This window comes from Rhipicephalus sanguineus, chromosome 11 (genome assembly GCF_013339695.2).
Source record: "Rhipicephalus sanguineus isolate Rsan-2018 chromosome 11, BIME_Rsan_1.4, whole genome shotgun sequence".
NCBI lineage: Eukaryota > Metazoa > Arthropoda > Arachnida > Ixodida > Ixodidae > Rhipicephalus > Rhipicephalus sanguineus.
This window is the reverse complement of record NC_051186.1, coordinates 92,503,385-92,523,720: the sequence shown is the minus strand read 5'-3', so window position 1 is coordinate 92,523,720 and position 20,336 is coordinate 92,503,385. Positions and strand designations below refer to the sequence as shown.

Below are 20,336 nucleotides of genomic sequence, written 5' to 3'. Positions count from 1 at the left end.
GAAGCTAGCGTCTTCTGTTGTGCCACGTAAAGTGGAAAATCATAAAGTACATGTGCTAAAATTTCACACAATCGGTGGCGTCCAGAGTTCCGGCTGTCCGCACGGCCCATTAGGTGCGTGTAGCGTCGAGTGAAAGCAACACTCCGGTTAATCCGGTGGAACACACTGGTATCTCTTCGGTTGATATTAGCCGGGAGGTGATACGTCATATCAGGGTCTGTTTCCAGCAGAAGCTTGTTCCGAAACCCTGGTTGACGCCAATAAGTTGCTGCGCACTCGCGCAGAAGTGATCTCAACAATAATGTCACTATATTTATCGAATACGGTAACTTTTGCATATGCGGCTTTCTATTATTAACATACTGTTACGCAGGTTTTATTTCGTGTTTTCTTTCAATTGATGCAAGGCCTCTGATCGGGAAAGGAAGGAGCCATTTTAAATGCACACACGCACACAAAAACTTTATCAGACACGAAAAAGAGAAGGAAAAATACAAGTTACTGAAACAAATAGAGTAAACCTCAGCCTAGGTTAATGCTATAGCGACCGGTGCATTAGGATTGATCAATGTTTCGTAGAACGTTCCAAAGACGAAAACAGTCGCCGGTTGTGCGACGCTGGACGTGAGCGGCGGTCTCGATGTTGGTCGGCGCTTGCTTTGGCGGCGAGGGCCCTCGTAGAGCGGACGATGAGTCAAGTCGTCGCAGAGGTCGTGGAAGGCAGCACCCTCAGGATCTTTGCAACCATGCTCTCCATTGGACGAACCTCACCACTTCCTAAGACATGGCCCAAGAAAGTGATCTCGCGTGCTCCCACTTGACATTTTTTGGGTTTGACTGTGAAGCCATGCATACCGTATTCTCCTGAACAGTTGTTCGAGCGTCTCCAGATGTTCATCCCACGTGTGGGTGGTGATGAGTACATCATCTATGTAATGGACGACATTTGGGATTCCAACCAGCAGAGCCCTCATCAGCCGTGTAAAAATAGCCGATGACGTCTTTATCCCAAATGGCATGTGGAGAAAGTGATAGTGGCCTGATTTGGTCCAAAAAGCGGTTATTTCTCGGGATTGTTTTTCAAGGGGCATCTGCCCATATCCCTTCGTCAAATCTAACTTTGAAAAGTACTTTTTAGTTCCGACGTCTGCAAACATCACGTCTGTTCTCGCGATAAGCTCGGCATCAGGTATCAGCAAGCTGTTTATACGTCGGAAATGGATGCACGCCCGATAGGTCTTATCAGGTTTCTTTACCAGGATGAGAGGTGAATTATGAGGAGATTGTGGTTGTTCTATCACTACAAGCTCCAGCATATCTTTCACCTCTTTTTCGACGACCTCATGCATGGCCAAAGGTAAGGGATATTGCGGTGTGTTTATGGGGTCTGGTGTCGTTAGTTCAAGTCGGCATTCCACCAAGTTTGTTCACCCCGGAGTCTCGGAGAAGACATCCTTGTGCTTGTTCGGCACGCTCTCTACTTGTTCCATCTGTAGGTTGGTCAAGTCTTCCGACTTTCGGACGGCTTCAATTCCGAGTCCTTTTCATGGCTGCAGATATTCAATCGGGTTGTCAGTCTCCTCTTCGTCAACCACAACGAATGTCGACGCTTGAAAAGTGGCTGTCGGTTCTCTCTCCTCGTATCGTTTCAGCGTATTGATGTGGAACAGTTTTTTGCGGTCGCCAACATCCAACCCAATTGTCAAAGTCATTTTTCTTGCCCGAGACGAGGAACGGTCCTTTCCAGTGCATCAGCAGCTTATTCTGCTTGGTTGGAAGCAATACCAACGCTCGATCTCCCACCTTCAGTTGACGGCGATAACTCCTCCGATCATAACATTTTATTTGTTAGGCTTGGGTTTTGCTCAAGTTTTGATGCGCGAGGCGTATCGTTTCTTCTAGCCGCTCCCGCAGATCTAAGACATATCGGTACGTGGTTTTCATTTCCTCGCTTATTTCGTCTTTAGTCCACAGCTCCCTCAGTGCACTTAGCGGACCTCTTGCTTGTCGCCCGTATATGAGCTCGAAAGGTGAATAACCGAGACTTGTCCGCGGCACCTCGCGGTAAGCAAGCAGAAGAGGAGCGAGATATCGTTCCCACATCTTTGGTTGCTCTTGGCGCAACATGCGTAGCATTCATTTTAACGTGCCATTAAAACGTTCTACCATCCCGTTGCACAGTGTGTGATATGGTGCGCAGCTGAGGTGTTTGCAGCTAGCATTTCATTCACATCCTTCATCAACTTGGATGTGAAACAAGATGCGTTGTCACAAAGAATCTCTCGCGGGAAACCGATTCTGGAAAACATTTTCAGCAGCCCTTCGGCCACCGTTGCCGAATTGAGCGCAGGTAGTGGTATGGCATCAGAATATCTAGTGGCAAAATCGATCAGCGTCAGAATATATCGGTTCCCTTTGCTCGAGATCGGTGACAACGGACCAATTAGGTCCACGGCCACTCGCTTAAATGGTGTATCAATTAGTGGCATGCGTCCAAGCGGCGCTTTGCCGAGTTTTCCCTTCGCTATGGTTCGTTGGCAAGACTCGCATGACCGGACAAATATTTGAATATCCGCTTGCACTCCGGGCCAGTAAAATGCAATGAGTATTCTTTCAGTGGTCTTCATTATTCCCTGATGACCAGACAATAGATTTTCGTGGGCTAGTACCAATACTTGGGCCCGAAGACTTCTGGGAACTACCGCTTGTGCAACCGTATTCCCTGGACAGAACTGGTAACAGCGGCACAGGATTCCTTTCTCGGTGTAAAACGACTGTGCTGTGGACCCAGTGCCAACAATGGTCCGGCCAATCTTCTTCCTACAAACTTGCAGACTCGAATCTTGTTCTTGCTCCCTTTGGAACACCTGCCTTGACACGTTCAGTAGTGCCAGATCACTCTTGTGGTGCTCCTTCACGACTTTCGCACCAACGACCGCCGGATTTTTTCCGCTTATCGACGTGTGCTTGCGCTCCTGTCTCGGGAATCGATGGTCGCCTTCCGTGACTTTCGTAAGGTTCTTCCACTTAGGATCGGGGTCCGTGTGTCCCGTGCCCCAGGGACATTGCCGACTATGACGTCGTACAGGGGGTTTTCCAAACATTTCACCACACCTCGCCCACTGAAAGAGGTTTTGAAAAGATGGTAACCTCCGCTTCCGGAGCTTCAATCGTACTCCCATCCGCGAGCAGCAGCTTTGCTTTGGTGCCGATCAAAGCTCTATCGGGGACCAAAGACCTGCGTACTACCACACTGTTGCTGCCCGTGTCCCGTAGCACTGAAACCGTCTGTCCGAACACCTCCCCTGGCAAGACAGGCAGGTTGTAGATTCCAGTGGATGTCCGCACGCTCGCCTTGTACCTTGACTGGAGCCCCCCGACCTCCCCTGTCCTGAAACAGCGACTGGTGACGAAACACAAGCTGTAGCTACCTTTCCTCCTCCACCATTCCGTCTGCAGGACTGAGTGTCGTGACCCGCTTTCCGGCAGGAGCCACAATAGGGTTGGCTGACTTCCGTGCGACAGTCTGACGATTGGTGTCCTGCTTTGCACACACGAAACATTCGGCTGGGGACTTGCCAGGTTCGCCAAGGTTTTTCTGTCGGCTTTCTTCTTTTTCCCGAAAAACAAGCAGGTTGTTTTTCCGCTGGGCTTCCATAAAATGGTCAGCCGCTTCTGCTATTTGTTGAACCGTTTTGCAGTTTCTTTCGCGATAAAACAAAGAAAGACGGCTATGGCAGTTGTTGAGAAGCTGTTCTGCGACTATCAAATCTCGCACTGCTTCAAATGTTTTACCGTGCTCGGCCATCTCTACCCATCGATCAAAAAAACTAAACAGCCTAGTAGCGTACTGCTTAGCAGTCTCATTGTCGAGGGGCCTATTGCGACGAATTTTTCTCGGTATCCATCAGCAGTACAAAGAAAACGCTGGAGCAACGCCTTTTTCACAGACTCATAGTTCAGCGAGTCTTCAGGTGACAAACGGCCAAACACCTTTAATGCCTCACCATCCACGCAAAATCTCAGGGCAGTGGCCCATTTCTCTTTAGGCCAATCTTGACCATTAGCAGCCACCTCAAATCGCTTTAAGTAAGCTTCCAAATCATCCCGGTTCCCATTCAACACGGGAATCAAACTGTGAGGGCTCACGATTAGTGGACGTGTTCTCTATGTTTCTCGGATGCGAGTTGTTGACTCGGTGGAACCTCCAGTTTCAACTATCTTAAGGCGTAGCTCCAGTGCTCTCTGTTCAAGCGCCAATCTGCTTTGTTGCTTCACGCTCTGCGACCCGTTCCTCACGCGCTTTGTTAGCCTCCTCCTGAGCCCTTTCAGTCTGCTCATCTACCCACTTTTTTCAGTTCCGCGCCCTGCAACCCCAAGCGCTCGCCCAATGCTATAAATCCTACTGTACTGGTAGGGGTGATTGTCTAGTCGTGCAAATAGAAAAAAAATGGCTTCGACCTGTCCCGTCCTGTCGCGGACGCCAATTTGTTACGCAGGTTTTTTTGTCGTGTTTTCTTTCAATTGAGGCAAGGCCTCTGACCGGGAAAGGAAGGAGCTATTTTAAATGCACACACACAAAAAAACTTTATCAGACACGAAAAAGACAAGGAAAAATACAAGTTACTGAAACAAATAGAGTAAAGCTCAGCCTAGGTTAATGCTATAGCGGCCGGTGCATTAGGATTGATCAATGTTCCGTAGAACGTTCCAAAGACGAAAACAGTCACCGGTTGTGCGACGCTTGAGTGGACGTGAGCGGCGGTCTCGTTGTTGTTCGGCACTTGCGTCGGCGGCGAGGGCCCTCGTGGAGCGGACGAGGAGTCAAGTCATCGCAGAGGTCGTGGAAGGCAGCACCCTCAGGCACAGGATGCCGACGACCTCCCGGCCCACGTACGCAGCATGGAGGTTGGTGGTAGGCACTCGTGCTCGTCCCGTGGCAGGCAACCGGTAGCAGGAACCCACTCCCCCAACCGGGACGGCTAAGTCTGCTCCACACGAACCGGAACCAGCTGGTCCGACAGCGGGAACGCCTCGTACCCACGAACGCCTGTTTCCGAGGCCGTCTGGAGAGCCTTCGACGCTGTCGGGCCCTTCGTGTTCGGCTTCGTAAGCCGACGACACTGCCCCTGACACCAGCGTGTTCTTCTTCCGGGCTCTCCGAGTCCGACTCCTCGCATTCGAGCCCGTCGTCGTCTTCTTCCGTCTCCCGTGCCACCATCTCACTGGTTCTTCGTCCGATTTCCACGTGCTGTGCTCCGCCAACGTCGTCCTTTTCTACACGCCGCACGTGTCTGTTGTGTGGTGCTTCTGTCGTGTGACACCACCGTATCTGCAGCACTCGCGACACCAAAACCTCAGCGCCGCGCCTCCCAGTAGTTACGCGGTGCACTAGTCATTGCGCAGCTATGTTGGACGAATCACGAAGACTGGGTGGGGCTCTCTCGATCAGTCTCATGTGAGCTGGTAACCAGAGGAGTGTGCACGACTTCAAGTTCTTGTGCCGAAGCATCCACAAGGCCGGTTCCGAGATGGTGCCCTTGGCAAATGCTCTGATTGGAAATCTCAACTTGCTGTAAATTGTGAAACTCCCGTTCTCCAGCAAGGCCAATGCCATCGCCGCTTGCTGCACTATTTCGGCCGCCGTCGTCCACACCTTCCTCGAGTTTTAGATTATCCCGTCGTGGTGGATGCTCACTGCCACTAGGCCTTCCCCTCGGGATACCGGAACGCCTCGACGAAGCAACAGACTCCGGCCTGATGTTGAGCCCTTTCTAGAAGAGCCTTTAGGAGCTCGTAAAGAGAAAAAAAAAATTTGGGAGAAAAGAAAGACAAAGGAAGACATAAAGACAGAGGAAGAACGTGATAGAGAGAAAGAGGAAGCAAGAAATAGAGAGAAAGAAAGACAGGAAAGGATGACAAAAACATGGTTGATCCCTCTATCATAGTAATCGGTATAGCACAAAAGTAAAACGTGTCCTTGCAGATGTAGTTGAATGTTCACTGTACATTGATAGAAGAGAGCTTGCACAATGTCTATTGGTGTTCTGCAGCTATAGCACTGTTTAACGTGGATGCACCCACGTTGACGCTTGTTGGCACATCTCCATCCCGACAACTAACGCCCATGACCAATGATTAAACAAACCCTTCTCGTAGCTGTAATAGCTAAAAGTGAGAGCGTAATCAGAAAGACGTGATGTGACAGCCAGAAGAGCGCCGCTGATTGGACGCAGCACTTCGGCTAAGGTCACCATCCCGCGGCATGGTAAAGAGTTGAACACAACGGCCGGACTAGAACGAAACGCAACTTCGCGATGCTCGCACGGCCAGCGTTCGTTGCTGGCATCGAGACTATTTAACAATGGCCTTCAATATTGCGCGTAAGCGAGCAAATTGTGAGGCCATGGTTTACCTGCGTCGTCGCCGAATCGTTCTCTGTCCGCGCTAGTGAGTGTCATGCCGCATTACTTCACATCCCCGCTCACAGACGGTGGCACCATCGAGCCCCGCTAGCCGCGCTAACAGAGAGCACTGTGGAAAAGAGAATGTGTGAGTTATGTAAGGCGCGTTTGTGGAGTGGCGTGCAACTATCTCGGTAGCTTCGGGGGTAGGGCGCACGCTTATCGTCGCGGCTAAATGTCTTAGGTTCGATTCCCGTTGGAGGAACGTTTTCTTAACATTTTTTTCTTTGTCATCCGTAAACGTCCATTTTATCAACGTCGTATCTGTTACGGAAATACGTCACTAAAATCTTGGTGGACCTCGGCATAAAACACATCCATTTAAAAAAAAGAGGGCGAAAAAGAAATAGAAAAATAAAGAGAAACAAAAAAGGCCACCCAGCTCCGTAATCCCTTCAGGCATGGCACCACTGGTGCGAAGCATCACGTAATAATTAGTCCCGTGTCAATAATCACGCCACAACTATTCACGTGTTTAAGTCACGTAACATCACGTAACATCCAGTCAAGTGACTAAAAACCACGTAACACTCACGTTAATAAAATCACGTAACGTGACGTAACTAGCCACGTAAATACAATCATATAACATCATGTAACTACTCTCGTGACTATTCACGATTCAACATCACCGAATTAACATACCCTTCAGGCCTAACCACTTCTGCAGCAGGTGGAGAAAGTGTATCCTGGTGACTGTGTTTCAAATATAAAAGTTGGACATTCTATAGGGAATGAAAACTCTCCACATCATGCAATAAACATACCCCACTGGCCTAGCCACGTCTGAGAAGAGCATACCATGGAGACTGCATTTTGAAGAAAATGTGAATTATGGCACATAATACCAGAAAAGATAAATTTCCGAAATATGTAACGAAGGTACCTCATAGGACTGGAGACTTCCACGGCAGGTGGCAACGGTGTGCCGTAGTTGCTGCATTAAAAAAAAATATGAGCACTTCGTTACAGCATTCTGCACAAAATTAGGAAAACTTACAAATGTTGCTGGTATAGCCGCTCAGCCATATAAACACATGGCTGATATCGACTATCCCTATCTATGCAGAAACGCATAGATATGGATAGTCGCTATAAAATCCACGGCTACAACAGCATGACTTCGCATAAGGACAAATTACAATGTGCTGAACCTCCCCTTCCTATTCCTTGTTGTGTTGAAAGCCATGCTCTTGCAGCGATACAGATGTACAATAAGTAATATACCGTATTTACCCGCGTAATGAACACCCCCCCCCCGCCCTCCCCCCGAGTCGATCCCTCTCCCAGCCCGCTGCCGTGCACCATTCTTTGTTTTCCTTTCTATCTGTGCACGGTGCGTCCCTCTCATTCCGTACTTGTTTTAGATGTATTCGTGCACCACAGCAGGATTCACAAACGGTGCGAGTGCAGAGACATTGTAGCGCACAAGCACACAGCAAGCAAAGATCATGAAATTGTGCACGCCAGCCAACAGTCACCTCCTGCTAATACGAAATACTAAGGAGCTGGTGGCAACTGGCGGCACCAGCACGGTTGCGGGAGGGCATGGAGAAAGTCAAAGGTGAGGGAATAGACATTTGATGGCGAGGGTTGAAAAATATAGTGCTTCTTCTATGGTAACCTCTACAACCAAGCGGTTCAGTTTCCGAGGCTGGCCAACCAAAATGACGCTAAACAGTGACACGGGTTCTAACCCTACTTTTCTTTTTTTTACCAACCATTCCCACTCTCTGATAGTGTTGTCAGTTTGTTTTTAGCCAGTCTTGCATCTTGCCATGGGCGACGGGCTGAAATATGAGCTACAGGCTGTGAAGCATTACGTAGTTGATCACGGGAATTCTGCTGGTGGTAAGCATTCCGAAACTGACGAAGTCTGTGTGTGTTACTGGCGGAAGCAGCATGACAAGCGGCGTGTTTTCAATTGGGAGCGGCGCGCCTTCAGGGGAGGAAGACCTGAAAGCTTCCTGGTGCGAAAGAAGACGTCTTAGTATTTGTTCGGGACCTTCGAAAGGAAGGCTGCGCAGTTTCGCATGAAATGATCAGGACGCACATGTCAGCCACGGCCAGGAAGCATGGCTTCGCGAAAACCACTTTCAAAGCAAGTAATGGGTGGATGACACGCTCCATGCAGCGCAATGCATTGTGCTTGAGAAGGCGCACATTAATTTGTCAGCGTCCGCCTCCCTGCTGCAAATAAAATGTAGTAGATTTTTCACTAGTTTGTGATGTGTCCATGGCAGGACTAAGAATTAGTGTACGCGTATGTTTACTGCAAAAGGTAAGCTATCCCAACTTTTTTTAATCATGGCGTTTTTTTAGTTATCCTGGAAAGCTTTCGTAAAATATACATGCATAACAAACGCCCCCCCCCCCCCGCCCCCCGACTTTCCTTTGTTTTTTTTTTTGAGAAAAATTGCGTTCATTACGCAAGTAAATACGTTAATCGGCTTTAAATTCATATGCTGTATTCAGCTATACCAGTTGTTCTTCTATGGCTGGCAGGATCTGGCCTGCAACACAAATCATTAACAACAAAAAACAATAAATATTCACTTGGGCCTAGTTGGTACGCTACATTGAAGGTGCAGACTAAATCAGACGACAAAGAGCAGACAAGCACTGGCGCTGTGCTTGTCTCATCCCCTCTTTGTGGTCCATCTTAGGTTGCCCTAAAATTTGGCACTTCATTATTTTTGGTACCTGAAAACCACATCAAGGAACACATTGTATCAGTGAGTTGCGTTTTAGTGATTACGAGCGGCTTGATTGGCGCTCTTTCAAAACATCGGTAGTTCTTGTAATTCCCTCTGCACTAGCGTCACCTGCAACAATGCATGAACTGCCTGTTTGCAGCTTCAGCATGTTTGCGGTATACCTTTTGTGTACACACACTAAATACCATCAACAGTGTATTTGGCGCCTTTAGTGCCCTCCTCCAACAGGCTACAGCAGATTAAGATTAGAGTTCATGAGATGACAAATATAAACGGGCATCTGGTGGTGAGTGTGCACAAGCATGGCAGGGTCAGAACGGTTTCAAGTCTAAATCTTGTCCTAATGTGCCTTTGCTACAGTGGCGGCTGAAAGCATGCTTAGGTTGCTTTACAGACAGGCCACTCTGAAGAGGAATTGAGATAACCCCACTGATGGGAAGATTGTGTACTGTAGTAGCTAAAACGAACCGTTTTTCTCACTAAATGAGGACTCATACTTTATTTCTTCACTCAAAATTACTTTAGGCACCGCAACCGGCAAACAAGTGAGAATTCATATGACCCCCATCACATTACCTTTTACAGGTGTATGCTGTCAACTGTCTCTATTTTAGTGCTGAAATGCAGTACAGTTTTTATATTATAATCTTTTCTAACTAAAAACGTGCAGATATGCCTTCATTAACACTGAGCACAAGAGTGGTGTCGCCATCGCTTGACGCATTATCCAATGCTGACGAGCAGCAGCAGCAAGAACGTTGTTAGCTGGGCGCCCAGCGGCACCTGCCCTCGAGTTGGAGAAATACAATGAGCGCCTCATGGGAGCTCATCGTGGAGGGAAAGAGCGCCTGTCTCGCAAGGCAGTGAAGAAACCACACGTGACAATGAGCGCTTAGAAAACTTATTCTACCTGCTTTTTATTTGAAGAACAGCAGAAAATATCAATATGAATGTGATTAACTAGAGCTGCACTACCTCCTGTGAAATCAGAACGTTGAGCGTTATGAGCGGTTTGCGAGGAGGACTATTGGCTTCACCATACCTTCACAACAGTGCTGAAGGAGTAACTACTTTAGTGGCTTCTTAGTACGAAATATCCTGCTTGCAAAATATCCACATATTTTTGGAATCAACCACTACAGGTTTAACCACTACAGAGGAGGAGCTTTCCATTTTGCCACAATAAACAGGGTCAAGAAGAATCGGTTGTCAGTCCCTTTAATATAGTTAGCACGTCTAAAAATAAACATGCAAAACCAGCAGAAAATATGTGACCTAGTACAAACTACATACATCTCAAGCTCAAGAGGAGGTGGTGTGTCAGGTGGCGAGCTGTCTCCTTGACTAGAAAATGGAGACCTGCAAGCAAGAAAAAATATTTTCCTGAGCTTCAGTCACCAACCCAGCATTAAGTGCATGTGATAGTTGAAGTCAGCAGGGACAAACTACTTCTGAAAGACAGGAAACACAGGAAAGCACATAATGTGCAATCTAGCCAAGCACATTCAAAATGATTCAAGACACAAATATTATTAGTAAACGTTGCTTCTAACTGACCCCGAAACAAATTTTGCCTTGAAGCCTCACCCATGTTTGCACTCTCACGTATGTTCCGGAAAATATATAACGTGCCAGAACTAATAATGTTATCAATCGTACGTTGTTGGTTTCAAACAGAAATAATCAAGCACACTTAACATTAAAATTGCCAGAATGTTTTCGAAGTCTTCACATGCCAAATAACAATGACAGAGGTATGTCAAAATGAATGACTCGAAATTCATTCGCTTACCGTGGGGTTATTTACCATGCACTTAAATTAACATAGCTGCTGCGTTGATGGCATAGCTTTACGAAAACAGCACTTTAAATGAGAGACAGGCATGAATTCAAATTATTATTTGAATAGTATAATTATTGGAGTCTTACATCCCAAAACCACGATAGAGTTACTAGACAAGTCGTAGGGGAGGCTTCTGACCACGCGGGGTTCGTTAACATGCACCTAAATACAAGCACACGGGCCTCGACTGCACAAAATATGCAGCAAATAGCTGGCTTTAACAAGAGATAGGAGAAAGGACGGAGGTTAGCTAGGTTTTGTAAAGTTTGCTACGCTACACATGGAGAGGGGATGAAAATGGTTGGGAGGGGAGGCACGAGTCTAGATGATTTAATGAAGGCTTGCAGAAGTATGTATGACAAAAATTCTTTGTCACTTTTTTCAGCAACCTTTCGTAGGGAAAATTCCGGGTGGACTAAATTCATGCATTGTTGCTATCCTCTGAGTCGAAGGCCCACTTGTATAACGTCAAACTTTCTCTAGTACAGTTGAAAGTCGATTTTACGAAACCCGATTTTATGAATTTCCCAATTTAACGAACAAATTCGGATACCCCACGCAGTTGCCCATAGGCTTAATGCTTTTAAAAACTTGAAATAGCGAAACAAGCTTAGGCGCCAAACCCAATTTAACGAAGCATTTCGAAGAAAAAATGCATAAAAAACAGGTTATTCCACATATATGGCGTCTAGAACTGCCAAACATTCTAGGCGCCATAAATGCTAGACGTAGCCTGGACGTGTGCTGCCAGGCTTATTCGATGCTTCATCGGGCTCCAATGCCCGCAACACGAGCAGAAAGGCATCGCCCAGTTGTTGGGAAGAGCTTCGTAGGCGTGACGAGGTGGCCACAAATCATAACTTCGACGACTTCGTGATCACCGATGCAGACGCGGACACTGACCTAACAGAAATTCTCGACAACTGGAGATAGTGCAGCTTGCTTCCGGCCACAAGAGAAGTCTGAAGATGCGAACAATCCGGATACTGTGGAAGCTCCCGTGCCCACAGCAAGCCAGGTCATGGACGCCGTCAACCTTCTGAGGCAGTTTGCTGGGGTCCACGAGGCTGCCGAGGACGCTTTGATTTCACTGGCCAGCTACGGAAATTGTGTATTCCCGCAGCTCACGAAGTGCGCGCAGGCGAATATCATGTTCTTTTCCACTAGGCAGTAAATTTGTCGTTCCCTCTTACGAAATTTCTCGTTCTTCCGGTCTTAAGAAAGTTCCCAATTTAACGAACTTATTCGCGGGTCCCGATCACTTCGTTAAATCGAGTTTCAACTGCATTACACTCGTATTGGTGTACACATTAATTGGTTTTAGGAGTAGAAACACAAACCAAAGCTTTTTTTTTTAATATACGGGGTTTAACTTTCGCCGCCAACGAAAATCGAGCCACCATGGCCGGGATACGATCCCGCGACATTCGGGTCAGCAGTCGAGCGCCATAACTAGACCACCGTGGCGGGCAAACCAAGAAAGCCAATTTCAAAGATTCGTCCTACGTTGTTCAACTGCTCTCTTTTCAGGAACTATCACTTACTGCCGAATACTTGAAACTGTACTATCGCGCTCAGTACGAGCTCCCACTTGCATGCTTTTACCTTCGCCTTCCTTTATTTGAAAAAACTTTTTGCCTTTATCTTGCCTTAGTCAAAAAAATTCCATGTTTCGGCGTCAAGCCACAATGGCAGTTATCATTTTCGAAGCTGATATGACGACAGGGCAAAATGAGGGAGAGCGCCAAAGCAAGTGGAGGAGATGGGCACTCGCAGGAACAGCCAAATCCTCCCTTGGTAACTCGAAAACATGTCACGAACGGCGCCACTGTACAACATTCCAATGCGCTTGGCCACGCGTTCCGGCGCTGTAGCTCATGCTGAGCGCAATAGTACATATACTACAGTAAGCAATACTCCAAAGGGTACTCGCACAAACATTCTGGCCTCGAGTTTTTTTGCTGCTATATGTTGCTGGGGGCATGTTAGTCATAGCACAACACATCGTTTGCTGAAGCGCGCACAGATAATTATTTACAGGCTCCTCATTACTGATCAGTCTCGGTCTCGGTTTGTGAGAGCTCCAAAAAGTACAGGTGCCGGGTACAACTATCACCACCTAGGGTGTGCAACGCTCGACCACGTCAGCGCACAATACTGTGATGCAATTCCGCGCGGTCCGCAGCTCAGACAGCACAAAGCAATCAATAAGTACTTTTGAACAGAAAACGGGAAAGCAGTGTAGCCAAACACAAAACTTTCAATGCGTGCGCGCCGCGGCCATGGACTCGCGAGCAGCCGCCATAATGTAGTCTGCTGGCGCAATAGAGAAATGGCGACAATGAAGTCATCATAACTTGTATCGGCCACAGCGTGTCTACGTCAGGTAAGTAGGGGGGTCACCGTCGAGTCACTTTGAAGGGTGTCAATGTCGCGAGGAGCGGTGCGGTGCATAGCGCTGGATCACGCACGCGAATTTTAAAATTCATATAAACTTCGCCCCAAGCTATATTCGCTGCTGATATTTTGCAGATGACATAAGCATGTTCACGGGAATCGATCCCGCAGGCTATCGTCCCAGTCATGTTCGCGGGTGAATGATGTATCCCCTAAAGGAGAACACTGCAACAGCATATAAGCTAGAGTGCTAAAATCCTCCCCATTGTGGATCGGCTTCTGTTTTACCCTACTTTGGAAGCCTCGCAAGTTCTATAACTTTGTCTGAAGCACCCTAAGCATGATCATTCGTTATGTAGTACATGGTTTTGGGTGTGAAGGACTTGCATTCCTCTGTATAGACCAGAACACGATGAATTCAAAGTGCACTGCCATATTTACATTACGTGTCGTGCCATCTATCGCAAGCGTAGCGAAGCAACGTCCCCGGGCTGCCATTCTAGCAAACGATACACAAAGCAAACTAAAAAATTCTGCAACTCAGACCGTATGATAGCGTGTAATGTGGTTTTTCTAGCCTGAAGATGTTCGCTGTTTTTATTGAAACATCAAGAGCACCTTGCTCAAGCAAGTCCAGAATGTCTACAGTACGCGCTGTGCAGGCTGCGGAAGTAACTTCGTCTAGTACGTACACCGTTGCAGTTGTAAAAAACGTGCACGCTGTTAGTCCGCATGAGTTGTAATTGGCATGCCGTTCGCGAAAGAGTGAAACAATTTTTTTGCTGCATATTACAAGTTACACGCAAATTTTGTGAAATCTCATCCATGAAGAGTGGTAAGCGCGACTAGACAGAGACGAAGAAAGAAAACAGACTCATCATTTCAACATCGCGAAATTATTAGTGTGCCCTTTGCGTTTAGTTTTGTGGAACACAATTTTTGTCCCATAAGTGCTTGTACAATCGCGTCTTAATGGCTCACAAAAACATCCAGTCAGAGAGTACTACCTGCAGTATTGTTCATTGACTCCCTTTCGAATTTGCTAAGGCACGTTGCCGGGCTAGTTGGTTAGGATTCATAATTCGTACGACGTAGCGCACCACGACAAGGACAGAGAAGAGGGACGCACAGACACAGCGCTAACTTGCAACTAATGGTTTTATTTGCGATCACACATGCCTTATATACAATAACAGTGAATCGATAAAACCGAGAGAAAAACATATAAAGATACAGCACAACACCTGCACGTGTCATCACTAATCACAACAATCTGCACCCGCCAACGTACAAAGCGAAGATTCCAGATACATCTTTTCTTTAGCTGACAGAGCCAAAGAAGGCACACTCACACATTTTTCTTTATTTTTGTCGATTTCGTAGGCTTCAATTATTTCTCGCGTGGTTCTGCCGCGGGCCCTACCGAGAATACGGGTATTTGGAAACATTGGGGCGCAACCACACCTCTGACAGTGAATTCCTAAATGACCAGATACAACTTTTTCTACATTGTACTGGTGCTCCCTAAGTCTTTGGTTCACACACCTTCCAGTCTGGCCTATGTATACGCGTTCACATGTCAAAGGGATACAATACACAACTCCTCGACTGCAAATGACAAATTTTTCCCGGTGCTTGATCGCACAACCCCGCTTCCCGCTACTCTCAGCATTTACCTTTCCGCACATCCCTTGTAATCATTCGGGAACAGAAAAAACCACGTCCGCACCGGCCTTCCTCGCTATCCTTCGCAAATTATGTGAAATGGCATGCATGTTGGGCACTACAGCAACCTTGGAAGTCTTAGTAGCGGCTGCCGGCTCCCCGGCGTTTGCCCTTCCCTTCCTGCTCACATTTTCGGCAACGGCGGTCAACAGGTGCGTGGGATAACCAGAATCCGTTAAACGTTTAGCCTGGGCCCACAAGCTTGCATCAAGCTTGTGGTGACACGACTTCATCATTGCATTTTGAAAACAGGAATTTATCACAGCTTGCTTTACCAATTTTGAGTGAGCGGATGTGAACGGGAGGACGGGTTTATTTCCTCGCGGTTCATAGCTCCAGCACACTCCTGCCGGCGAAAAATACAGCCCGAGGTCTAAAAATCTTAGGAAGTTGTCCTTAGCTACTTCATGCGTCAGCACTAGGTGAGATAACTCCGTCGTAAACATGGTTAGAGTTTCTGAAACTACCGCGTCAAAATTGTTACGTTCATTATTAGCAACTATCAGATAGTCGTCTACAAACCTAAAAACAGCAAGAACATCTGTGTGCTTCACACGCTCTTCAAGAACCTGGCTTCGTCTTGCTAAAAACAGATCGCTCAAGTATGGGGCGATGCAGGAACCTATGCATATTCCATTGTTTTGTTTCACAGTGTAACCATTCCACGTCGCATAGGTCGAGTTAAGATAAAGGCAAAGGAGCTCCAAAAACTGTTCACTCGGCAGCATTTTGGAATTGAACCGCATCTACTCTGTCGATACCTTCGGACACACACGCCATCAAGTCGGCCTGAGGAAGGGTGTAATAAAGATCTTTGACATCAATTGGAAATGCTAAAAGATTCGCTTTTTCGTTGGCTGTGAAAAAATCTAGCACCTGATCCGACTTTTTCACCAAAAAAGGATCGTTAAGAGAGATCAACTTCCAGTACTTTTGTAGAAACAAGGCAATGCACTTTTGCCAGGTTTCATTCTCCGAAATGATCACTCGGAAAGGGCAGTCAATTTTATGCGTTTTCGCCGTGAAAAATATATCAAGATCCACTTTTTTTGTCTTCTCTATCAATCTAGCCAGGCCTTCAAGATTAAAGCTCTTGCATAGCTTTTTTGCGGTAGATCGCACTTTTTCTAACGAAATTTCATTGTGGGTTTCAAAAACAGAATCAATGGCCTCCGAAGCCTTCTCCTGATACAACGATTTGGGCATAACCGCGAAACCACCGTCTTTATCGGCCGGTAGCAGCGCGAGCGAGTTGTCCTTCATGTGCCTAATAGTCCTTGTTATGGCAAAGCTGCCTCCCGGAGGACGGACACGCATGAGTACGTCGACACCTTCGGATACACACCTGTCAACGTCGCCTTCAGGGACTTGTTTTGAGACATGCCGAACCATCCCTAAAAGTTCCGGGCTGGTCCTGCGTGGCTCTACGGCGAACTTAGGTCCACACTTGAGCACCTGTGGCACCTTGTCGGGCAAGTTCACGTCACCAATAACGTGAAGAGAATTCGATGGTGCAGAGGGCTTCTTCTGTACTTGCGTCCTCAGCCCCTGCAGATCTTGCTGCCAGAGGAATTCGGTAGTCCGGTCAGCCAGTCGTGAGTATTCCCGCCAGTTGTTGAAGTTTGTACGTGGTTCCAGAAGCAGCCTCAGTTGATCTCTGTACATGCGAGTTTGCCTCTGCCACTCGGATCGCATACCTTTGCAAATCCGAACACCGTGGTTGAAGGAAGACAAACAGTGTCCGAACAGTGCCCGCACTTCTGGGGGTAACACCTTGTGTCGGATACAGAAACCAAGCGTCCGAGCTCTGCAGGCCGCTGTCGCGATCAGCGGGACGATGCGGCATGGGTCGGTGCTGTACCATAAAGGAATGCCCGATGTACAAAAAATGAAATTTGCTAAGGCACGTTGCCGGGCTAGTTGGTTAGGATTCATAATTCGTAGCAACAAGGATACAGCAACAAGGAGAGCATGCACTCGCTTAACAAGTTTAATTGAACTGAAGCTCACATCCACCAACGATAATTTACATATACGTGGCGTGCTACATCGAATAAATTAAGTTTGTAGTTGTATGTGTGTACTTACTGTTACTACCAGTTCAAAACGTGTTTCAGACAAATGAATTGCCTTACAGTGAGCCTCGTGTACAAACCTAATGAACGAGCGAATGGGAATTTTTTCGAGGGCCTCGTTTCTTTGTTAGACCCAACCAAATTAATCGAACAGACAATTAAGCCAGGGAAAGCATAGCAGACATTAATTGTCGTCTTTAAAGGGGCACTGAAGAGCAAAACGATTTTTCTCATATTAGTAAAGTACTCTTTCACGATACCAAAACCACCACGCTTGCTGCGAGAAGATGCTTAGTAAGCACGAAAATAAGCAAAAACAAAATGTGGGTGGCGACGCCACCTTGAAGTTTCCGCACCATTCGCCGTGACGTTACATGTTTGACGGCGCCTACTAGGGACTACGTAGTTCCTAATCGGTAAAAATGAAGTACATTGTCCTCTGAGGGGGCCAGAGACTTGACATACCAAGTTTGGGGTAATTTTATTGAGTAAATGGCGCCAAAATATGATAAATACACTTTGAAATCAGTGACGTCACGCGGGAAGATTTCTGCGCGAAATTTAAAAATGAAACTTTGACCTTGGTTTTCTCCTCTATTAATAAACCTATGGTGGCGAAATTAACGACATTAGAGTTCTCAGAGCCCGATTTATCGATCTAAACCGATTCATTGTTTCTCTTTAGTGTCCCTTTAATTGTAGTGTAGTAATAATGGCGTACGTTGAAATTGATAACAGTGGACGAAAAATCACCCTTTCCGTCGGTGGGATCTGAATCCACAACCTTTTATTAACACGTCTGGCGCTTCCCCGTTTACTTCGTTGGGTACTTATGTATTTGTTATCCCTAGCCCTTTACTGCCGGTTGTCGCGAATTCGCGACATACCGAAAGACGCCGATTAAGTAGCACACGAAACGCGTTGATGCCTTCACTGGCGGATGTCACGCATTTGCGGCGAATGTAGCTTTCAGCACGAGACATCTAGCGCCATTGCATGTAAGGTATTGCAAGCTGGAACCCAGTGTTGTGTATCAGATGCCGGAGAGCGCGAAGCACGTGCAACAGCTCTCACTTCTTCGTTGTTTTTTGCTCGAGGGACGTAAGTTCCATCTCCTACAAAATTGTTTCGGTGTGCACGCATACAAGAGGCTGCACACGACATGTCATGTTGTTTTGAAGTACGTTATTTCCTGCGCAATCCTCGCTTCTGTGGTATGTCGCGAATTCGCGACATCCGGCATTTGAGTCAATCAGTGATGACTGCCGGTATGACAAGTTCATGATGGAATTCCACTCATTTTTTTCGGAAAAAAAGGTTTCGCACGCGCTTGCCACCTGAAGATAAAAGTGACGACAGCTGTCTCAATGACAGCGAAGACGACGATGTAGATCCCGATCCTCATGCACAAGCACGAGTGTCTTCATCGAGCAGTGAGGATGAAGACGAAGATGTGGTAGACCAGCCAAGCTAGTGCCTCTCTAAAACTTGCAGTGCGGTGGAAAAAAAACACTGTCAAAAACAGCGGGAAATACCACACTGGAAAGCCGCTCATCCTCAATGTGACACTGTCCAAGCTCCTATTGAATATTTCAAGAAATTTTTTATGACACCTTCACGGAACACATCGTTCCGCAGAGCAATCGGTTTGCGACGCAGAAAAATCCGAACAAAAGACTGGCTCTGTCTCGTGGTGAGCTAGATTTATTTCTTGGTGCCGTCGTCTTTATGTCATTCTGTCGGCTTCCAAGAAGTCAGCTATACTGAAATGCGGAGTCTAGGGCAAACACGGTGGCCGACACGATGTCACGTGATTGGTAGGAGGCAATAAAGTCAAACTTGCATTTAACAACAACGACGACGCTAAGTTACGTTGCCCGGAAGAGATCCGCTTCATTGATGCGGCGATGCCGTACTTGCGTTGCATTGAACATATTGAGCTACTGCCGGTTGTCGCGAATTCGCGACATACCTAAAAGTATGCATTAAAGTTGCATTTTGGATAATACAACTGCTGATTTATGTTAAGGTTGCTATTTAAAGCTGAAAAATGAAAAACAATTTTTTTTCTTTGGCGCTTTCATAATTCAGGCATTAAAGGGCTAGGAGTATCACCAGCACCGCACGTAGCCCAGGTGGCCAGTTTGGAACATTCATTTTTGACAGAGGGCATCACGTGGCACTTGATCTTAGCACCACGTAATAATATCTGGGGTTTAACGTCCCAAAACGACGATATGATTATGAGAGACGCCGTACTGGAGGGCTCCGGAAATTTGGACCATCTGGGATTCTTTAACGTGCCCCTAAATCTAAGTACACAGGCCTCCAACATTTTCGCCTATATCGAAAATGCAGCCGCCGCGGCCGAGATTCGATCCCGCGACCTTCGGATCAGCAGTCGAACGCCATAACCACTAGACCACCGCGGCGGGGTCTTAGCACCACGTAGCAGCTGACCAATAAACTCTCGAATGGTAACTTGATGCTTTAAGTCTACCGGGGCGACGCCCTCGTTGAATCCACGAAAGAAGGGGATCTTTTCGTTCATTTTGGTTGTGTATAAAAAAGAAACGAGACCCTCCAAAAATCCCCTTTTTTTTCTTTCATTCACCGCGAAGTCCTTGCCCCAGCTGACTTATGCCTCAAGTTCGCATGCGGCGTTTTATCGGTCAGCTGCCGCCTCATGGAAAGATCGCGTGCCACGTGACAAACTCTGGCAAAGAAGAGTGTTCCACACTCACCGCCTAGAGTACGAGTGGCACTGGCTAACACTCCAAGGGACTACACATACATAAATACCCAGCAAAGCGTACGGCGAAGCGCTTTCCGTTGTAGCTCAATCGGTTGAGCATCGGGCGTTTAGACACCATCAAAGCAAAGGGCGATTTTCCGTTCACTTTATGCCATTTCAATTTAGGCCATTATTACTACACTACAGTTAAAGCCAACAATTAAAGTCCGCTATGCCTTCCCTTGGCTAATCGATTGATTTGGTTGCGTCTGTACACACCCAATACCTACGATCCGCGACAGACAGACTAAAATCTTTAATATAGTACAATTACGTCCATTCATTGCAAAAACGAGCGTGGCACCGTAGACGGCGACGCAG

General features: G+C 47.0%; 1 non-coding gene across 1 annotated transcript; it reads right to left on the bottom strand.

The window, feature by feature from the left end:
- Positions 1-19,580: 19,580 nt before the first annotated feature.
- Positions 19,581-19,653, bottom strand: Trnas-gcu (transfer RNA serine (anticodon GCU)). The gene has a single exon. It is a non-coding gene; the product is annotated as a tRNA-Ser (tRNA).
- Between the last annotated feature and the right edge of the window lie 683 nt (positions 19,654-20,336).